Genomic DNA, 19505 nt, shown 5'->3' on the forward strand with positions numbered 1-19505 from the left:
AGCCACAGGAGCCAGAGGAAACCCTGGAGCAACAGGAGCAGCCAGGGAGCCCAGTCCTAATTCCTTGGCAAAGCCTCACCTCTTTCCCGGGGTTACTTTCCCCTCAGATCCTAAAAGCAGGGTACTGCCAGGATGGCTCTCCCCCTCCTCTGGATTCTAGAAAGATGGAGGCAGGAGGGACATATATGGAGGTAACACCAAAAAAGGTCAAATGTCACTTCCTGAGAAAGTGAACTATGACCTGTCATGCAAAGACAGGCTAAGCATTGACTAGGTGAAAGGAAGTGGAGCAGGAGAAGCAGATGTGCAAAGTACTGAGACAGGAAGAGGCCCTGAGACAGGAAGTAAGTCCTGTGGCTGGTACAAGTGAACAAGGGCGAGAGTGGAGGCCAGGAAGCAAATGGGTGCCTGTGTGGGCTTTTGAGCTGTGGGAGAAGTGTCTTTACTTCTTAGACAGTGGGAAGCCCCCAGGGTCCCTGCCAGTGGGAGATGCTGTGAACAATTTATATTTTAGATTTACAATCCTTTATTCTTTCTAACAAAGCTTTACCCTCCTGACACAGACAGACCGACAGGTCAACAAGTGTGGAGTACTTTTCTGTGCCTGGCATCTAGAGTCCTTTGGCATCCTTCCAAACAGAGGAGGAATACATGTCTAGTGAATAGAGGCCAGGGGAGCAGCTATACATCTCCAATGTACAGGAGGCTCCAAAGGAGAACTGTCTGGTTCAGCCTCAGTAGTGCTGAGGCTGACAAGCCTTGGCCTGGACCATCCTTTCAAGAAGCAAGGTTGAATAGGAGAGTAGTAAGAAATACAGCAGGAAGGAAAGTGGGAGAGACACCAGCCTGAGAGTCCAGAAGAAAGGACTAGAGTCCTAGAAGTGACATTTGACCTTTTTTGGTGTTACCTCCATATATATGAAGGCCTGGAGAGGCCCTGGAGAGGGGGTTGAAGGGAGCCTCCAATAGGAAGGACACTTATAGCTCTGAAACTATAGAATAGAAAACAAGCGAGGTGTCTCAGTCCATGTTCTGTTGCTATGACAAATACCACAGACTGGGTAGTTTATAGAGGAAAAGAAGTTTATTTAGCTAGCAGTTCTGGAGGTTGGAAAATCCAAGGACTTCACAATAGTGTCTGGTGAGGGCTTTCACGCTCTGTCATCTTATGGATGAAAAGTAGAAGGCAAGTGAGCACAGGTGGAAAGAGGCCCCTCTTCCCAGCACTACATTGGAGATGACTTGTGGGGGACACACCTAGCCACAGCAAGCTGGGAGGAGGTGGTGTGTTTATAGGTGTGGGGCCACCTGCTGCAGGAACTCAGGTCATGTGACATCAAAGGAGAAGAGGTCACCTGCTTGTTCAGGGTGGAGGGAAGCCAAGCAAGCAGGGAAGGGACTGTCCGGAAGTGTAGTGAAGAGGAGTGAAGAAGGGCAGACCTGGCACGGGAGACAGATCGCAGAGGACCTGGGGCCCTGGCTGACATTGGAGGCCAGAGTCCGTGTTGGCCACAATCCTCACAGCAGTGTGGCTTTCTCCAGAATGCTCAGCACCCGGAGCAGGCCAGGAGACTGCCTCCCATCAGGTGGGACTGATGCGTGGGTCCACAGTCGAGTGTGCACAGTGAGAATTTGCTGAGAGAAATGGCGGGAAAATGGTTCAGGTGATCAGCCCCGAGGCCTGGGTAATGGACAAGTCATTGAAACTCTCAAGGCCTCCGTGGCTCATCTGTTAAAATGAAGGCTCACTGTACTTCTCTGTCCACCTCATGGGATGGGTGGTGAGGTTCAGTGACAGAATTTATTAGAGGAGCTTTGTAAGCTTGACTTCCCAACCTGCCCCCCATCTCGCCTGTCCAAATGCTAGTTATTATTATGAGGCCATGTGTCACCTCTAATGTCCTCCTTCACTCTATGCCCTCAGGATGGAGGATTCTGTGCTGGCGTAACGGCTGGGCAAGCAGAGTTACCCCCAGGACACACAGCAGGCCCCACAGACCCTCCGTGGCTTCAGGTTGCCTCTGCTGAGGAGTCACCCTGCTGTCACGCCCTCCTCACCGTAGCCAGGCCTCTTTCTGTCTATGGTGCTCTTGAGTCTGTCGTGTGACCTTTCAGCAAGGCTGGCAGGGGAGAGGGTTTTTGTCTTCATGGCCACATGCTGCAAAGTCCAATTAGAGCCACTAGAGCCAAACAGGACCAGGGAAGGGGGAAGAGAAAATAGTGAGAAAAGGGGTAGAGAAGCAGAAAGAAGCCCAAGATCCAAGCTGGCAAAGAATTAAAAGATGAGGGAATAGGTTGACCATAAGTGTCCTCTGTCTCTGAGTGGACACAGTCCATGTGACAAGTGGGTAGATGCCCAGGCCAGTGGTGGAAGCCAAAGCCCAGTGCCACGGTGGGAGAAAGAAGAGACGGGGGTCCACCAGGAGACACGGGGAGAAGGGCAGGGCTAGCCCTTGGGGGCATGAGTGGAGTGCCCGGGAGACCAGAAACAGGGTCACCAGGGCAGAACCACTTTGAGAAGGAAGATCAGAGTAATAATCACCACTGACTCGTTTGTGGCTCTGATTTATGTCATAACAGTGACAGCTACTATTTGTTGACCATGGACTTAGTCAGACACATTACCTGCGATGTTTATTCCATCCTAAGCCATCAGGCAGGTTATCCGCATCCTGCTGGCAGATGAGGGACTCACCCCAGGTCCCACAGCCAGCAAGAGGCACGGGCACCTGAACCCAGCTCACAGCCTTCCAGACCTGCATGCCTGTCCCCTTGCAGAACACGTGACTCCTTGTTCCTCTCTCCCTCATATATGGTACCATCTCTTCTAGGAGCTTAGGCCTCCCCTAGAAATTCCAGTGGCTTCAGGCATGGTCAATAATTGCCATTGCTCCAATTTTAAGGAACTTTTTTGAAAATAATGATATATTAAAAACCCAAAGGATGTACTTCAATAGCTCATTCAGTGCCTATGAAACCCATAACGGAGGGAATATTTTTGAACAGAGGGCTTTCATGTCGTGGCCTCCACAAAATCATTAACTGCCTTATTCATTCCTTCATTTATTCATCCATTATTTACTTATTCACTGTAGGGCAATGGTAAGAAACTGGATTCTGGAGCCTGGTTACCTGAATCCAGAGTCTGATGTCCCCACTTAAGACCTTTATGAAACCTAATCTTTCTGTGAGTCAGTTTTCTTATCAGAAAAATGGATATAACACCCTGGAAGTGGGGTGAGGCGTAAGTGGAGAAATTTCTCAAAACATCCAGAACCTTGCTTGGGCTCAGTAAGGGACACCATGTCCAGGAGATACCAAGTCCAATGGGGCCTGGTTCCTATCCTTGAGATGCCCACAGGCCAGTGAGGAGGTCAAGGCTGTTCTGTCTATCTCACTGACCAGCCAGGACCAGGATGAAATGAGGTCGCATCTATTTTGGCCTCTCCAAGGAGTTTTCTTTCAAAAGCAGATGCCGCAACACAGAACCGGGAGCCCAGAGGTGCCAGATGCTGCAGTTTGCCTTTGCACTTGGAAATTGGCTTCCGCCCCAGGCGTGAAGACCTGTTTGAGGCCAGGTAGTGCTATGCATTCCTCTGATTAGGTTTTCTTCCTGATCCAAGAAACACCTGCTGGGTTGAGGCAGGAGAGGCTTTTTAGATGCCAAGGGCTCATCTTCCCAGGAGGCTGCTGGCTGAGGAAGATCAAGTCCCAGTACTGGTAATGCTGACCCCAGGCATCTCACAGCAGAAAGCAGAGCCCAATGAGAAAAGCCACAGCCGTAAGTAGGGCACTGGCTCAGGCTTTGTTACCTGCTAAAGACATCCGCTGCCCCCCGGCGCTTTGTGCCTTGGCTCCTGGCTGCTGCTCCATCAAGGCGACAGCCTGTGATCTCTGCTTTTTGCAGAGCTTGGGCAGAATAAGGCTGGAGTCTCATTTGTCTGTCTGAGAAGGAGACTTTCAGAGCCAGGCAGCTTGGAAAAATGAAGTGACAAAAGAAGCTGGCCAGCAATTAGGTAATGCCAGCCTGCCTGCTGGGCAGCCCTCCTCAGCTTGTTCCAGAGTCCACTAGGGAGCCCAGGAGAGGAGGAAAACCTGGATTCGGGGGTGGAGGTGCAGGGCCATGCACTAGGAGAATGGTCAGGGTGTGTGGGGGTGGAGGGACCTTGAGAAGTGGTCAGTGAACTCCCTTCTCCCAGCCTCACTGTACAATTCTTTCTGGAAGGTTTAAGATCCTGTGGCATCCTGCTTTGATCACAGGTAACATGACAAGTGGTCAGAGGTGCCAGGTTCTTTCTCTTGTGTCCCTCTGGGGCAGTAGCTTCCACATGGAGGAGCCAGCACCAGGCCAGCAGCTCCTGAGTCCAAAGTTTGGCTCTGGAGACCTCCTAATCCCTCCACAGCAGGTCCCCAGGCTGTGAGCTGGGAAGCTGGAGCGATTCTCTGATCTGCAGAGACCCTCCCCCAGGTTGCAAGACCCTCTAGAAATGACAAAGGCAACCCCAAGTTATACCGGCAGAGGTCGATTCTCTGTCATGGAAAAACAAAATGTCTGTGAATTTTTCTCAGGCTTGTCCTCATCAAAAACCTTTACCAAAGGTCTAGCTGCTCCCTCCAGCAAGTCTGACTCAATAGAGGACCCATAAGGTGGGCCCAAGAGAATTGACAAAGCCCCAGGGTTCGTTTTCCAGGGATCTGCACCCTCCTCTATAACCAAGCACTTGAGTTTTATTTATTTTTATTTTATTTTTTAAGAATGAGGATCTGGGTTTCTTTTAGGGGATCAGAGAAGACTAAAAGTACTGAATTTAAGTTCTGGCTTCACTATTACTTGTCGTGTTCCTGCGAGCAAATCACTTAACCTCTCTGAATCTCAATTCTCTCACCAATCATAGTTTATAGAACTGTTTCCCCCATGATTTGTCTCAACTGCTCTTCAGACTTGCCCTATAACATAAGAGCGGTTGGGAAGTCCAGTTTTACACATGAAGAAACAAAGGCTTTGAGAAGTGAAGTTACCTCTCTGGGCCCCACAGCCAGGGACAGAACCTTGACTCCAAATTCCAACACTTACTTTGGGATCAGGGGAGATAAGAACCTCTTTGTGGTGAAGATCATAGGATAGCACCCATTCATTTCTTTAGCAAACATCTGTTGGGGGACCTCAGAGCACCAGCCTCATCTCAAGGAGTGGAGGGTGGGTAGTGTCTCTGAGCCGCCAGGAGCTGGGCAGGCGGGAGCTGAGTTTAGGTACCAGCCCTGGCCTGTCTGTCATCCTTGCAGAGTGAGTCAGCCCCTAGCTAGCGCCTGGTACGTGGCCACGGGCCATCTCTTCCCACTCTCCAGACCCCTCTTCCCAGGTACAGCCACCCTGTGGGGAGGCATCACTGACCCCCATTACACAGATGAAGGGTAGGAAAGCTCAGGTGGGCTGTGTGTTAGAATCACCTGGGAAATTTAAATAGCCACACAAATGCCAAGTTGAGTCCCAGGCTTGTATGAGGAACTTGGGGAGGGGGGGCCAAGGAGGAGAGGGCGGACTTAGCGGCTGGCGTCTGCTGGGGCATCTGACAGATAATGCAGAGGATGCTAGTGGTCCAGAAGCAGATGTGTCAACTTGGGAACCAGCGAGACCTCCTCTTGGCCTCCTCTTTCTTGAATACAGAATGCTGTAGGGGAGAGAACTTGCATTTGGGGTGGTCCAAGAGTTTCCCTCCTGCCCTCCTCTGGCCCCCTGGACAGGTGCTCTTGGGCAACTTGCTTGGCTTCTCCCAGCCTGTTTGCACAGGGGTGTTTGGGTGGTTCCCAAATGGGTAAAGTAATTTGAGGCTTCATAAATATGGGTTATCTCCTTCCTCTTTCCACTTCTGCTGCCCAAGTTTGGGACATTTTTCTTTTTATTTCCATCTTCCCAGAGGAAATAAAACTCGGACCAGTTCTCCCTCTAATTGATGGTCCTGGCCAGGGGCCAGATAAACATGGAAATGGGAAAGGAGAAGCTCTGAGATGCAGGTACAATCCTGCTATCTGCTATTTACAGCCTGCAGGCCTGGCAGGGTCTTGTCCATGCATGGTCCAGGGCTCGGTGTGGAGAGTCCCATCAAGGGGACCTATCTGCTGTGGGTTACATGCATGAGTCCCATCAAGGGGACCTATCTGCTGTGGGTTACATGCATGTTCCCAGTTTTTGGTGCTGAGGTGGGGGTGTGGTCACCCTGCCGGGTCTATGCAGGTAGGTTTGAGAAGCGAGGATTAAGGGCTGCCTGGAGGGCTAGTTGGCTAACAGCAGCCAGAAATAACTCCCTCAGGTATTTGTGGGACCAGAGGTAGTGTTACCCCAGGGTGAAGCTTATCGCAGTGCCTGGAACAAGGTGGAGGATTCAGCCCATTCCTGTCTTGAAATAAAGTTCTTCGCTTTTCTTCCCTTCCTACCCCCGTCCCCCAGCTCTCTGGGTAGTGTCTCCCTAAGCTGGACACCTAGCAGTAACCTCATTGCCTCAGGAAGCTCAGGGTTTTTAAACGTACAAATCAGGTCTTTTAGGATTATCTTAGTCAACTATAACAAAATGTTATTGACAGGTCACTCAAACAACACAACTTTATTTTTTCACAGATCTGGGGGCTGGAAAGTCTGAGATCAAGGTGTTGACAAGGTCAGTGTCTGCAGCAGACGCTCCCCCTGGGGTGGCAGATGGCTGCCTTCTTCTCCGTGTCCTCTCCCTATGGCGGGGAGAGAGAGCAGGAGTGAGTACGCACGCGCTAGCTCTCATCTCTTCTTACCAAGGCTCAGATCCCATCGTGGGGTGCCACCCTTATGACCTCATCTAATCCTACCTCCAAAGACCCAAATACCATTATTTTGGGGGTCGGTCTTTGTCTTAGTCTATTTTGTTTTAGTGGTTATAACAATCTACTACAGGTTGGGTAATTATATTATAAAGAACAGAGATTTCTTTCTTAGTGTGGGACATTGGGCAAAGTCCAAGGCCAAGCCACTGCCTGTGGCAAGGGCCTTCTTGCTGCATCATACCATGATGGAAGGAGGAAGGGCACACACAGGAGAGAGTAAAAGCTCAAGCGCACAGCCTCAAGCCCTCTTATGATGGGCGTTAATCCATCCACCAGGGCAGAGCCCCTTTAACACTTGCTGTGAGCTTACGATCTCCACACACAACAGACTTCACCATCTGAAACTGCAGGGAGGGAGAGATACAATTCAGCCCATGGCAAGAATCAAAAAGGATGACTTGACGGATGTAATAGTGTAGAGTTTTAAAAATCACAATAAACTGGAAAGAGAAGAGGCAAGAGTGAGATTCTCCCCTCTCCCCACCACCACTGCTATTGCCACCACAAACACAAGAATGGTGCTCTGGAGGGCGGGGGGTGCAGAGGACAGTCTGGAGTTTGACCCTGGAGAGAGTGAGGGACTGAAGACAAGCGACTCAGTGGAGGGCGTGGAGGAAGGAGGTAAGGAGGAACACTTCAGCAGGAGAACAGTTGCCGTGTGTGGGGTTGGCGCCAGGGTGGTCCTGCAGGAGACCAGATGGGTGACAGCTAAGCTGACGCCTGTGAGCCACTCCCCTGCACCCAGGGGGCACTGCTCAGCCCCTGGGCAGTTCGATGTCCACCCCTGCCTCGGAATGCACATTTGCTGAAGGCTCCCAGTGTGTCTCCTACAGATCATGTGCTTGCTGTATACAGGCTTTCCAAAACCCCTCTAAATTGCCCCATATAACCACCAATTTTCAAAGGTGAGAGAGCCATAAATTTCCCAAAAGTAAATAGAAAGGATCCTTGTATCCAGAGGCAGGGACCTGAGGTAAGGAAAAATCCTGCCTCCCAGCCTTGCCTCTAATGGGTCAGCCTCTCCCTCCTTATATAACCCGTGTGATTATATCAGAGCAGCAGTGCAGGGCAGCGGTTGGGTACCCTTGGTCACGTTTAAGTTTGGACTTTGCCCCTTTCTCACAGTGCAGTCTTAGGTAAGCTTCTCAATACCTCTGTGCTTCTGTTCCTCCTCTGAGAGATGAAGATGAAAATAATAATTCCTATTTCATAGGGTAAGAGTAAAAATTAGATGAATTAACTCGAGCGAAGTATTTACACTAGTTCACGGCACACAAAACCTGTTAGTCATTATGAGTATTGATGAGAACACCCAGGGCCAGTGTCTGAGAGCCAGTCAGGAGAGATGAGGAGTGGTCAAAGGCAGGGGCTGGGGGCAACAGGCCTGGCCTGAAAGGTGGCATCCCTTGTACCTAGCCTCCAGTCTCCATTTCCTTCTTTGTAAAATGTGGATTACATAAAAGAACCATTGCCATCTCTTCATGTAGTCAGTGTCAGCTATTTATGCCTTTTTTCAGGTAGGGAAACCAAGGCACGAATGCTATAAAACTTGCCTGAAACAGCTTGGAAGTGGAAATGCTGAGATCTGAGTCAAAGTCATCTGCCCCAGACACATATGTGTCCACACTTCAAATTGTTGAAAATGTAATTTATTTTTACTCATTTTTTTTCCATTATGGGTTTTTAACAGGATAAGATGACATTTGCCAAGCAAAGAGATAAATTTGTCTTAAGACTAATTTTCAGTGAATTTTTTCTCTATCCTCTTTTGATAGACTAACAGCCCTTAAACTAGAGATTATATAAAATCCATTTGAGCTGACATCTACCTAGAAATAATAGACTCTTCTGGGTGTTTTGTGTCTATTAGTAACTGATAGGCTTAAGGTAGAATATCCCCAAATCCACGTATCATACCAACATCCCTATAAAACCAAACAGTGGCCTGGCCAGGTGGCCCACACCTGCAAACCCAGCCCCTCAGGAGGCTGAGGCAGGAGGATCATGAGTTCAAAGCCTGCCTCATCAATGGCAAGGCGCTAAGTCCTGTTTCTAATAAATACAAAATAGGGCTAGGGATGTGGCTCAGTGGTGCGTGCCCCTGAGTTCAACCCCTGGTACTCCCCAAAATAAATAAAAGAAATAAACACCTAACAGCAGGGAAGGAAAAAAATAACGGAATGAATCAAACATCATTACTCTATGTAAATGTATGAATATGCAAATGGTATGCTGTTACTCCATGTACAAACAGAAACAACATGTATCCCCATTTGTTTACAATAAAAAAATAAATAAATTTTAATAAAATCAATTGCTCTGAAAAGAAAAAAAAAAAAAAACTAACAGCATACAAATGTCAGAAGAATGCTTATCTCGGGTGGCATCCAATACTGTAAAAGTACAAGGGAAGTTTTTAGAAGCTTCCTGGGAATTACCCTAGAGTAGGTTTGGCCTGTGCTTATAAACATAAATGTGGGGACTGATGACCCTGCTTTGACTTCCACTTCTGCCAACTGCTCCTTGGGGTAAACTCCTCAACTTGTTATTATTCAGGGGCAGCCATATGTGGTCAAAGGTTTCTGTTCATGGAACCTTCTACAACATCAGTGATTCTCAAACTGCACTGTACCAACCACCTATTTAAAAAACACCTGGCATGCCTGCTAAAATGATTTTCAGCCCAGTTCTAAGGAATCTCATTCACTGGGAACAAAGCCAGGGAATCTGCATTTCTGACAAGTCCTCCAGACGGCCCCAGGCCAGCCACTCTCGCCTGCACCCCACACCTCAGGAACGTGCAGGGACCTGGAGCAGTCCAGGGTCCTTTCTGCACCTCGCTGCTCCAGGTCTGTCGTGGAGCTGTGCCTCAAGCCCCTCACAGGTGTCTTAAAAGCATGCTCCCTTAAGCTGTGGCATCTTCAGGGACTGCGGCTGCTGCTTTGCTTCCTAATCTGCTCAAGGCTGAAGGCTGGGGTGACCTTGATTATGGAGTCACACCGTCTGAGGGTGGCCTGACTCCCCACCTCCCGAAGGGGTTTTGTAGAATAGAAGCCGCCTTTCCCCGGCTCCTGTTCCTTCTGGCTCATCAGACGGCCAGCTTCAGGACAGGGATGCATCCTCGCGGGTGGGGCCCTCTGGCCACTTGCCCGGCCGTGACTCAGCTTTGGCAGGCTGGCGCACAGGCCTGGGGCCCCGGGCTGTGCGGGACCGAAACAAAGCCGCGCTCGAACGCGCCCTCCCCGGGCCGCGCCGCACCTGCAGCGCCGCTTGGGCTCCCTCCCCTCCCGGGGGCGGCGCTGGCTGTTGCCAGGCAGGCCGGGCCCGCGGCGGCTGCAGTTGGCTCCTGGCCTCCCGCCGCCCGTCGCCTCCGCGCCGCCTCCGCCCGGTGAGTCACCCCGCCCAGCCGCCGCCGCCGCCCTGCCGCTCTCACGCCTCTGCGCCTGCGCGCGATGCACGCTGCGCCCCCTTGGCTCAGCACCCCACCCTGGGCGCCGCAGGCCCCCGGAGGTCGCTGGGCATCACCTCTCTGGCTTCTCAGCACGCGGGTTCTTTCTCCGCTGCCTGTACAACCGCACACCGGCGGGAAGGACACCCCGTCACCGTCCTGTCACTGTGTCTCCCCAGCCTCCTGATGCTGGTCACATATCTCTGCCTCTGGTGTTAACACCCTGCGCTGCCTTCAGTCTTCCCCTTTGTCCTGCCAGTGGGTCTCAGGGCTGCCCGTGAGGCTCGCCCGAGAAGATGTAAAAATCCGGTCAGGCTGTACCCATACCCTTAACTCAGAAGCACGGGTAGGGGACCCGGGTAGTTTGTAAAGTTCCCCAGGTAATTCCCACTGTTTGGCCAGGGTGGTCAACCACCACCAGCCCTGGGCTTCTCAAATTTTAGTAGGCTTTGCTGGGAGCTCCATAAAATGCCTATTTCCCCGTTTAGTTAGTTCAGCAGGGCCTAGGAGGGGCTGTCAGTGTGCATTTCTCACAGGTTCCCCATGATGCCAAGGTTGCTGATCTGAGAGTTACATTTGGAGCTCCAAGACACCCTCAATGTCCCTTTGTGTTTCCTCTAGTGATGAAGAAGACATGGACTTTGGAGCAGATGGACATGGGTTTGTATCCTATCTCTGCCACTTCCTTGTTTGATGAAATTGGACTCTGGTCTTTGTGTGTAAATGTGGAGGGGAGAATGGTGTGAGGTGGAAGATGTCTGGTAGAAACCTGGTGACAGTGAGTGAAAGTCAACTGTATTGGGATGTTTTAACTCCCCTATGGTCCCCTTGGTGGAGTAGGCCAGAGAATGGCAGAAGCTGAGGAAGAACCTTCCAGGTCTCCTCTCTGCTGTCTCTTACAGGACAGGGTTGAAAGTCATATGCGGTGCTGTCTCTCTAGGGAGCGGAAATGGTATCAGATTTGATGTGGTTGCTGCAGTTGAAGGGAGGGGGGGGCAAGGAGGATCAGTGTCAGAGCCTGGAGCTGACCAGAGGGACCCCCCCCCTAGGCCTGAGTTCCCAGGAGAGCAGGTCTCCTGAAGGCAGAAGGGAGGCTGCAGGAGGGGTGCTCTGAGCAGATGGTAAGAGCCACAGAAGGCCAAAGAGTAGGGTCAGGTTCCCAGGAGAGAGCTGCGAGAAAGGGGGATGGAGCCCAGAGAAGGAGAGCTTCCCCTGTTTTGTTTCTCCTGCAAAAAAAAAAAAAAAAAAAAAAAAAAAAAAAAAAGGTGTAGCCAGAGTTCACAGGCTTTCCTGAGACTACGTGGGGCCGCATCTGGACACCCCTCCCCAGTTGTGTGACCTTGGGCAAGGTAACTTGAGCCCTCAAGGCTGTGTTCCTTCATGTGTAAAATGGAGTCATTGTCATTGCTGACTCACAGAATTGTGTGCAGACTGAAAGATAATTTGGTAAAGCCTCAGATCAGTCCCTGTTGCACTGTGGGCACCCCGTGGGTGTTTGCTATTATTATTATTCTTCCCATTGGACAAGTGAGCAGCCTGAAGCTCCAAGAGTTTGACTCCCAGGCTTGTGCTGTCCTTTCTCTGGATTCCCCTCAGCTCTGAACACCCTTCGTAGCACTCTTAGGACTTTGTCAAGGGCTGTGACCAGGCATGCTGATGGATGGTGGACTCCAGTCATGGTCTGGCTATCCTGAGTCTCCAGCTAGAATACATCTCATTTTGTGGTGCAGAGAAGAAGCTGGAAACCAGAGGCTCTGGATTAAAGCTTACCACCTCCCTCAGGATAGTTGGTAAGGTCACATTCTGTGAGACTGCATGTGACATGCAGGGTCTGCTTACAGGCAAGCCATGTGTAGGATTTTCTCTTTTAATGCACATGAATGCAATTTCTTTTAAATCATGGTGTTCCAGTGTAGCTCTGATGGGCAGCTCAGTAGACAAACTGTTTTGAAAACACCCCCCACCACCACCACCAACCTGGGTTCCCATGGTGCCCTCCGGACACGCACTGCTGAGGTCATAGCTTGCTTCTGCTGTCCTTCTGCATACCCTGCCTCCACTGTCAGCTATGTCCTTCCCCACCTTGAATTCCCATCACCAGGCAAAACACTTGACACCTAATCTAACCAGTGCTTGCTAAGCACTCATTAGCAATTTGAAAGTAACGAAAGCTTCAGAACCCACAAAGCTTCAGAACCCACACTTCTCTGGACCGCAGTCTTCTCATGTATGAAATGGGACTTGGACCAGATTTGATTTCTTAGGCTACCTCTGACTCTAGCAATTCCTAAGTTTGAAATATACTTCATCTCATCATAATCCACTTTAGTTTTTCATCCCAGAACACAGTCCTGTATTTGACCTTGAATTTTGTTTGCTTCTTACTCAGGTATGTGAATGAGTTTTATAAAATGACTGCAAATGCCCAGCTGGTTAAGGCCTAGAATTTATTTTCTTACTAAATTCTTCTGAACCAGGCCATTGGTCTGGTTTTTGTTAGAGGGACATGGAGCCCATCATTCTCAGTGGATGGAGTTTATTCTCCCTACCTCCCTTACCTTGGCAGCCTCTGCAACAGCCTTGGGCACACTGCCTCTGCGTCCTTGGTGGAGTGGACATCCCCCCACACAGACATGGCCCTGCCCTTCCCTTTGCACAGGGCTATGCCTTGGCAGAGAGAATGTGCAGACTGCTTGGGTCAAGGGAAGGTGTCTCCCACCCTGGCTGAATCGAACTGGTCACATAGGCCCATGAGACCACCCACAGGAATAGATGAGTGACGAGCTCCCAGCCCCCTAAAATATCTTCCACATTTACTTGTTAGGGCTGAAAAAATCTGAACAATATAATTTCTAAGGGATCTTTTCCCTTCCAGGGAAGCAGCCACAGTAGGATTTTCTGTAACATTATAATGCTTGGATACCTGCTGCTCCTAAGGCACTATATGGTAGATCATCTGCAAGGATGGTCACAACTCAGTATCCAAAAGTGAATCTGTTCCCCCTCTTGAATCTAGGCTGGTCCTATGACCAGCTTCACGCAGTAAAATAAGACAAGAGGGGTTCTGTTCCAGTCTGGGCCAGGCAGAGCCAGCAGCCTACCCCAAGGCCCGTGTGTGTGAGAGAGGCCCTGCTCCGGCCAGCCTGGCCAACGCACATGGATCCATCCTGACATGGCACTGCTAAGCTCTGCCAAAGTTCTGGCCCACAGAATCGGGAGCAATAAAAACAATTTGTGATTTAAGACACCACCTTTTAGGCTTTTTGCTACACATCAGTAAAACAAAACGCCATAGTCTCTGGACTCTAGCGTCTTCACCTACAAATGGAGCTTCTATCTTCCATCTTTGATATTGGGCCTCTATAACTCATGTCCATCTCTCTTTCCATAAGTGTGTCTCTCAACATCTGGCTGCCAAACAAGCAGCTAAAATCATGGGAAGTGCCCCCCAAACTCCAGAGATTACTATCACTCATCCACCTGGAATTTATCAAGGAAAAATGTACCATCTTGAAGCCCTGGCTTGGGAGTGGCTTTGAGTTCCAGTGCTGCCCCTTCCTGGCCATTTGATTTTGGACTAGCTTCTTTCTCCAGGTCTCAGTCTCTTCATCTGTAAAATGGGATAATAGTAGTGCCTCCTTTAGTGTGAATGTGAGGATTATATGAGGTGGTGATGTCAGAGTGTTGCTTAGCATGGTGCCTGCATGTGGAAGGTATTTAATAAAGTATGCAGCTTTCTCTTTAAGGGCTCTTATGCAATTTTTTTTTTTTTTTCGCTTTTACATCTATCTATAGAGGGAGTAAAAATTAACCAAAACATGATAACCTGGCCCTGCCCCAGCCAGTAATAAAATGAAATCACACATCCCTAGGGTCCTCATCACATTGTGAATATCATCTCTGTAGATTTGGAAAAATGTAAATGATTTCTCTGGTATAAACAAAAAAATGTGGAAAGCACAAGAGGGACAGAAGGAAGGAGCTGGGTAATGATTTGCTTTGGTTTCTAAAAGGATATCGTTCCTTACATTTATGATTTGAGGATGGTCAGATAAAAGGGGTTAAGTTAATTTAAAAATGAAAGTGGCTTTGTAGGAATCAAGCAGAAGAAAGCAGCATGTTGGTTAGCACTTTTTCTCTTTTTTAAAAAAAGAAAAACAACAGTGGAACAAGAAAATCAAAACCTAACCTTCTACCATCTGCTGCAGATGATTTTCTAGCTCTCTATAAGGATCTCATTAGCATCTTCCAAGAGGCTGATTGTAGCCACCAGCACAACAGTGGTGCAGAAAGGGGCACCCACACCCCACTGCCCTGGGCACCTGCAGAGGTGCCTGGGCTCCTGTCAGGCTTTCGCAATTCCCTCCTTCAAACACAGTCCCACAAAAGAGCTCCTCCTTGCAGCAAGGAGGGAATTACCCCTTTTAAAGGATCTGCTCCAGGCCGTGAGAACAATGAGAAGGGGAGATTGGCCTTCCAGCCTCCAAGCCCCTGAGGACAACACTTCAAACCCGCTTTGGCTACTGGTTCTGGGTCTCCTGGGTCTGCTCTCTCTCTCTGCCCTAATCAAGAGCTGCATATTCTGGGCCTGCCAGATGTAAGGTTCAGGGAGACTATGCCCTCCCCTCTTCCGACTTCTCAAGGCGCCTTCCCACCCCACTTCCCAGCAGAAAGCAAGGTCATGCAAGATGGTTCTGAACTGGCTCTCACCTGCTTAGTGGTTCTGCAAGGACAGTGGAGCTACTAGATCAAAGTGTTTCCAGAGGAAAGGAGGTGACAGCCAGGAAGGAATTCCTAAGAAATTTTAAGGAACTATGGCTGGCTTTCTCTCTCTTTCTCTCTCTCTCTCTCTCTCTCTCTTTTCTAAGAAGCACGTGAGGCTGGAAACTGAGTGTGCCTGTACACACATCTATACACACTTCTTCTGTCTTTCAAAGTTTCAGATACCTGCAGTCAACCACAGCACAATAAGTTTAAATGGAAAATTCAATATTTTGAGAGAGAGACATTATATTAATACAATTTTATTATAGTACATTATTACTTGTGTCCTATTTTATTACCAGTTATTGTTAATCTCTTACGGTGCCGTCTTTTATAAGTTAAGCTTTATTATTGGTATGTATGTAGAGGGAGAACGTAGTATATATAGTGTTCAGTGCTACTTGCAGTTTTAGGCTTCCGTAGAGGCATTGAACATGAAGGAGCAAGGGGGACCACTACACACACACACACATACACACATGCGCGCGCGCGCACACACACACACAGAGGTATATGTGTACATGTTCATATGAATGAACTAGAGGCTACCCAGTGACTTAGTCTCTGTGGGAAGACTGGATTCCATGAGATTTTAGATGGCTAAATCTTTTAGGCATTCATAATTCAACTGGAGCCTATTGCTGAGGCCACAATTGTAAAACCTCAAGTCCAAATGGTACCTTTGATCTGGTCCGGTGTGAACTTAAATTCAGTCTTTTGGGCTCCTTTGCCTTGATCTCCCTAAGAAATTCTAGCTCCCCAAGCTAAGTATAAGCCATTTTAGTGTTACCTTGTCCACATGAGTTGGGGCTGCTGCTTCTTTTTGCTTTTTTTTTTTTTTTTTTTTTTTGATGGGGTGGGGCAAGGACTTTAGAAGCTACATGGGCAGATAGGTGTGAGATAAACTAAAAATAGACCACAAAAGCTCTGTTGGCTGGTTTGTTTAAATGCCGTGGACCTTGGACTGGAACTTTAAACCTTCCAGGTTCGTTATTCATGAAACTCAATGGCAGCCATGAATCACTCACAAAGTGAGTTTCAGTTCACTCTGTGAAGATTAGCACTTACTCAATTCTAATGTGAATCAGCTAGTCAGAGCTTTATGGCTCTGAAGGACCCCAGTACCAACTAGCTTAAGCAAATGTCAGGAACACATTGACCCATCATGGAATAGAGCCCACAGGCCTGGCCCAGACAGCAGGATCCAGGGACCAGATGAAGTCACCCAAGCTCTCTGTCTCCTGGTTTTAACTCTGTCTGTGGCTTTGTTCTCTCTTGGCTGACACGCAAAGGAAGCTAAGGACAGAGATAGTCCCACGTGTGTCACTGCAGCCAGCAATCCCTGAGAGATAAAAGGTAGTTCTCCTAATACCTGTAAAATCAAGGGGGACAACTCTTGGTTGGTGCAGATTTGATCCCCCATCCATTCTCTGGGCAGGCAGGGGGCTGGGGTCTGAAGCACACAGCGTTGGGCAGGGCAGCAGGGGATGCTGTTACCAAGAGTAGAGGCCAAGGAGAACGGTGCTCCCCAAAGTCAGGGAACAGCAAATTCATTCAATATGCACTAGAGCTTTCTCTTCTCTTGCCTCCAGATTCAGCTTTTGTAGCATAGGTGCTACCTGGAGGAATCCGAGTCATGACTGAACAACAAATGTCACCCAGGTCCATTAGCAGGGCTCCCATGTATAATTCCAGGGAAAGGCCCTTGCTCGCTTGGTTCTGTCCCTGGATTGAACCACAATGTCCTCTGACTGCAGCCCCGCCCTGGCCCAGTGACAGTGCCACAATCCACCTTCAGGGGATGGTAAAACTTATCCACACCCAGTGGTTTCTGGGGCCAGTGGTTGCCCTAGCAGCAAATAGAAAGGTCTCCCATCTGGGCCAGACCTACCTTGTCTGACCTGGCCTGTGTCCCCATCACATACTAACAGGGCCATCTGGAGCCAGCTCACCTGGCTCCCTGGCTGTGCAGATGTGGAATTTCTCATCTCTTCTTCCCTACCTCTGAGGCTTGCATGCTCTTACCCTGTGGCTCACATAACATTGGCTGATCACACTGTCCTAAGCACTTTAATTATATTTTATACTCACACTGCCCTACGTGGTATGTATTGTCATTATAATATCCTCACATCACACACAAGGAAGCTGAGACTCTGAGGGGTTAAGCAATTTGTTTGAAATTACATGGCATTTCAGTGGTACGGTTGAGAAACCTCAGGCATTATAAGTAGGTGGACCCTGGAAACAAGACCAGCTTTGTCATGCTGTATGAACTTGGACAACTTGTTTAGCTTCTCTGAGCCTCAGTCTCCTCATCTATAGAATGTAACTGCAAATTCTCATTATTCCAAGACTGCTCCATCCTTTTCTTGGCCTACTTTCTCTTTCTTTGTAATTCCATCCAGTCCTTTATCTTTCAAATGCATCTACATGCTGGTGAGTCTCAAAGTTATCTTCAGGTTGGCTTTCTAGAACTCTGGGCTCTTTAAGCCACTTGGAAATTCATTTGCACCTCAAAGTTAGCAAAATGGACCTATTGGTTTTCCTCCCCCACCCCAGTCATCCCAACCTCAGTGCAGGGCACCATCCTCTATTCAGCTGCTAGGATCAGCACCCAGAATTTGAACTGGATTCCTCCTATCGGTTACCTCATGATCCACCTTTCATTAATGTCCGATTGGTTCAACCTCCAAAATACATCCTGAATGTGGAGTATCCTCACTGATTCCATGGCCACAGCCGTCATCCTAGTCCGGGTCTCCAGCCTGCACCACTACCTGCCTCCTCCCAGGTCTCCCTCCTCCATCCTTCCTTCATCCACTCAAGTCCATCATTTCCGCCTCTCTGCTTAGAACCCTTTTGTGGTTCCCACTGCTCTAGGGGAAAATCCAAATTCCTTTCCATGATCTAAACAGTCCTACTGACCTTGGCCTCTGTTTACTCCTCCACATTCTCCCATCTGCTCTTTCCTGCTTGTTCTGTGATGGCACAATATCCATCTTGTTCATGGCTGGGGTGCCAGAGCCTAGAACAGTGCCCAACACATAGTAGAAGTCGGAGCTCAATTATGCTTATTTGTTGAGTGAGTGAATGGATGACGGTGTGCCAGCCTTGGGGACCTTCTTTCTCTCCCCCGAACCCACCATGCTCTCTGCTGTCCTGGGGCAACTGCACCTGCTATTCCCTCTGCTGCCAGCACTCTTTCCCAAGCTCCACGCTGCTGATTATCATCTGTTTTTCAGATCTGTGTTCAGTGATCAGCTCCTCAAGCAGACCTTCCCTGGGTGCAACAGCAGAAGGAGCACATGGCCATCCTGCTCCAACATGTGACTTTTTTGGGGGGGTACCAGGAATTGAACCTGGGGTGCTCAGCCCCTGAGCTACATTGCCAGCCCTTTTCATTTTTTATTTTGAGACAGGATCTCGCTAAGTTGCTTAGGGCCTCCCCTGCTAACTTGCTGAGATTGGCTTTGAACTTGCAATCCTCTTGCCTCAGCCTCCAGAGCCACTGGGATCACAGGTGTGCACCACCACAGCCTGCAACGTGACTCTTTTTCAGAGTGTGGGTCAGCCCCTGAAATTACCTTCTTTGTTCATTTAGGTTGTCTTGCTCATCACCTTCATGAGGATGGGTCAAGGCAGGGGCCTCATGTTCCTTATTCAATGCTATGTCCCACACCTAGAACAGTGCTTGGCATAGACCTGGTGCTCAGTAGACCACTGTGAGCGGACTGAACAACACTTGAGATTGCTAAGAGAATGAAACACAGATTAAAGCATATGTTAAAACAACCACTTTGGAAAATTGGCAGTTTCTAATAAATCTAAGCATATGGTAACAAGGAACAGCAGTTCTCCTCCTCAATATACACAGGAGAGGAATGATGCATATATCCAGAAGACTCCTAGCCCAAGAATGCATGCAGCCTCATTCACAACAGCTTGAACCTGGAAATCACTCAAATGGCCATCAATGAGGGAATAGATGAATAAATAAACAAATTATAATATGGGTTTTTTTTTTTTTTTTGGTACTAGGGATTGAACCTAGGGGTGCTTAACTACTGAGACACATTCCCAACGCTTTTTATTTTTTATCTCGAGACAGGGTCTTGCCAAGTTGCTTAGGGCCTTACTAAGTTGCTGAGGCTGGCTTTGAACTCATAATCCTCCTGCCTCAGTCTCCGGAGCTGCGGGATAATAGGAGTACGCCACTGGCCGACAAAGTTCTTAAATACTGATCAACACAACACAGGTGAAACTTACAGACAATGTGTTGATCCAAAGAAGCCACATAAGAAAAGGACACATGGTGTGGCTCTATTTATGTTAAAATCGAGAGCAGAGCCAACCACTCCTGCTGACCCCTTTCCAGTGCGACTCAGAGGCCGAGAGTGACGCACACAGTTTTTTTTTTTTTTGATAAGTGGAAGTGAGAAAA

The 19505-nt window shown here is 48.8% G+C and overlaps 2 long non-coding RNA genes across 3 annotated transcripts; one reads left to right on the forward strand and one right to left on the reverse strand.

The window, feature by feature from the left end:
- Window positions 1-7183: 7183 nt before the first annotated feature.
- On the reverse strand, window positions 7184-10535 carry LOC306646879. Its single transcript, XR_013759995.1, has 3 exons — window positions 10336-10535; window positions 7933-8051; window positions 7184-7289 (listed from the first exon to the last, which is right to left on the reverse strand). It is a non-coding gene; the product is annotated as an uncharacterized lncRNA (long non-coding RNA).
- LOC306646872 lies at window positions 9817-19066 on the forward strand. Of its 2 annotated transcripts, none has more exons than XR_013759991.1 (4): window positions 9817-10237; window positions 10919-10957; window positions 11894-12087; window positions 18307-19066. It is a non-coding gene; the product is annotated as an uncharacterized lncRNA (long non-coding RNA). The 2 variants fall into 2 exon arrangements; XR_013759992.1 differs by having other exon boundaries at window positions 11922-12087.
- The last annotated feature ends 439 nt before the right edge of the window (window positions 19067-19505 follow it).

This window comes from Sciurus vulgaris (genome assembly GCF_902686455.1).
Source record: "Sciurus vulgaris genome assembly, chromosome: 1".
Classification (NCBI taxonomy): Eukaryota; Metazoa; Chordata; class Mammalia; order Rodentia; family Sciuridae; genus Sciurus; species Sciurus vulgaris.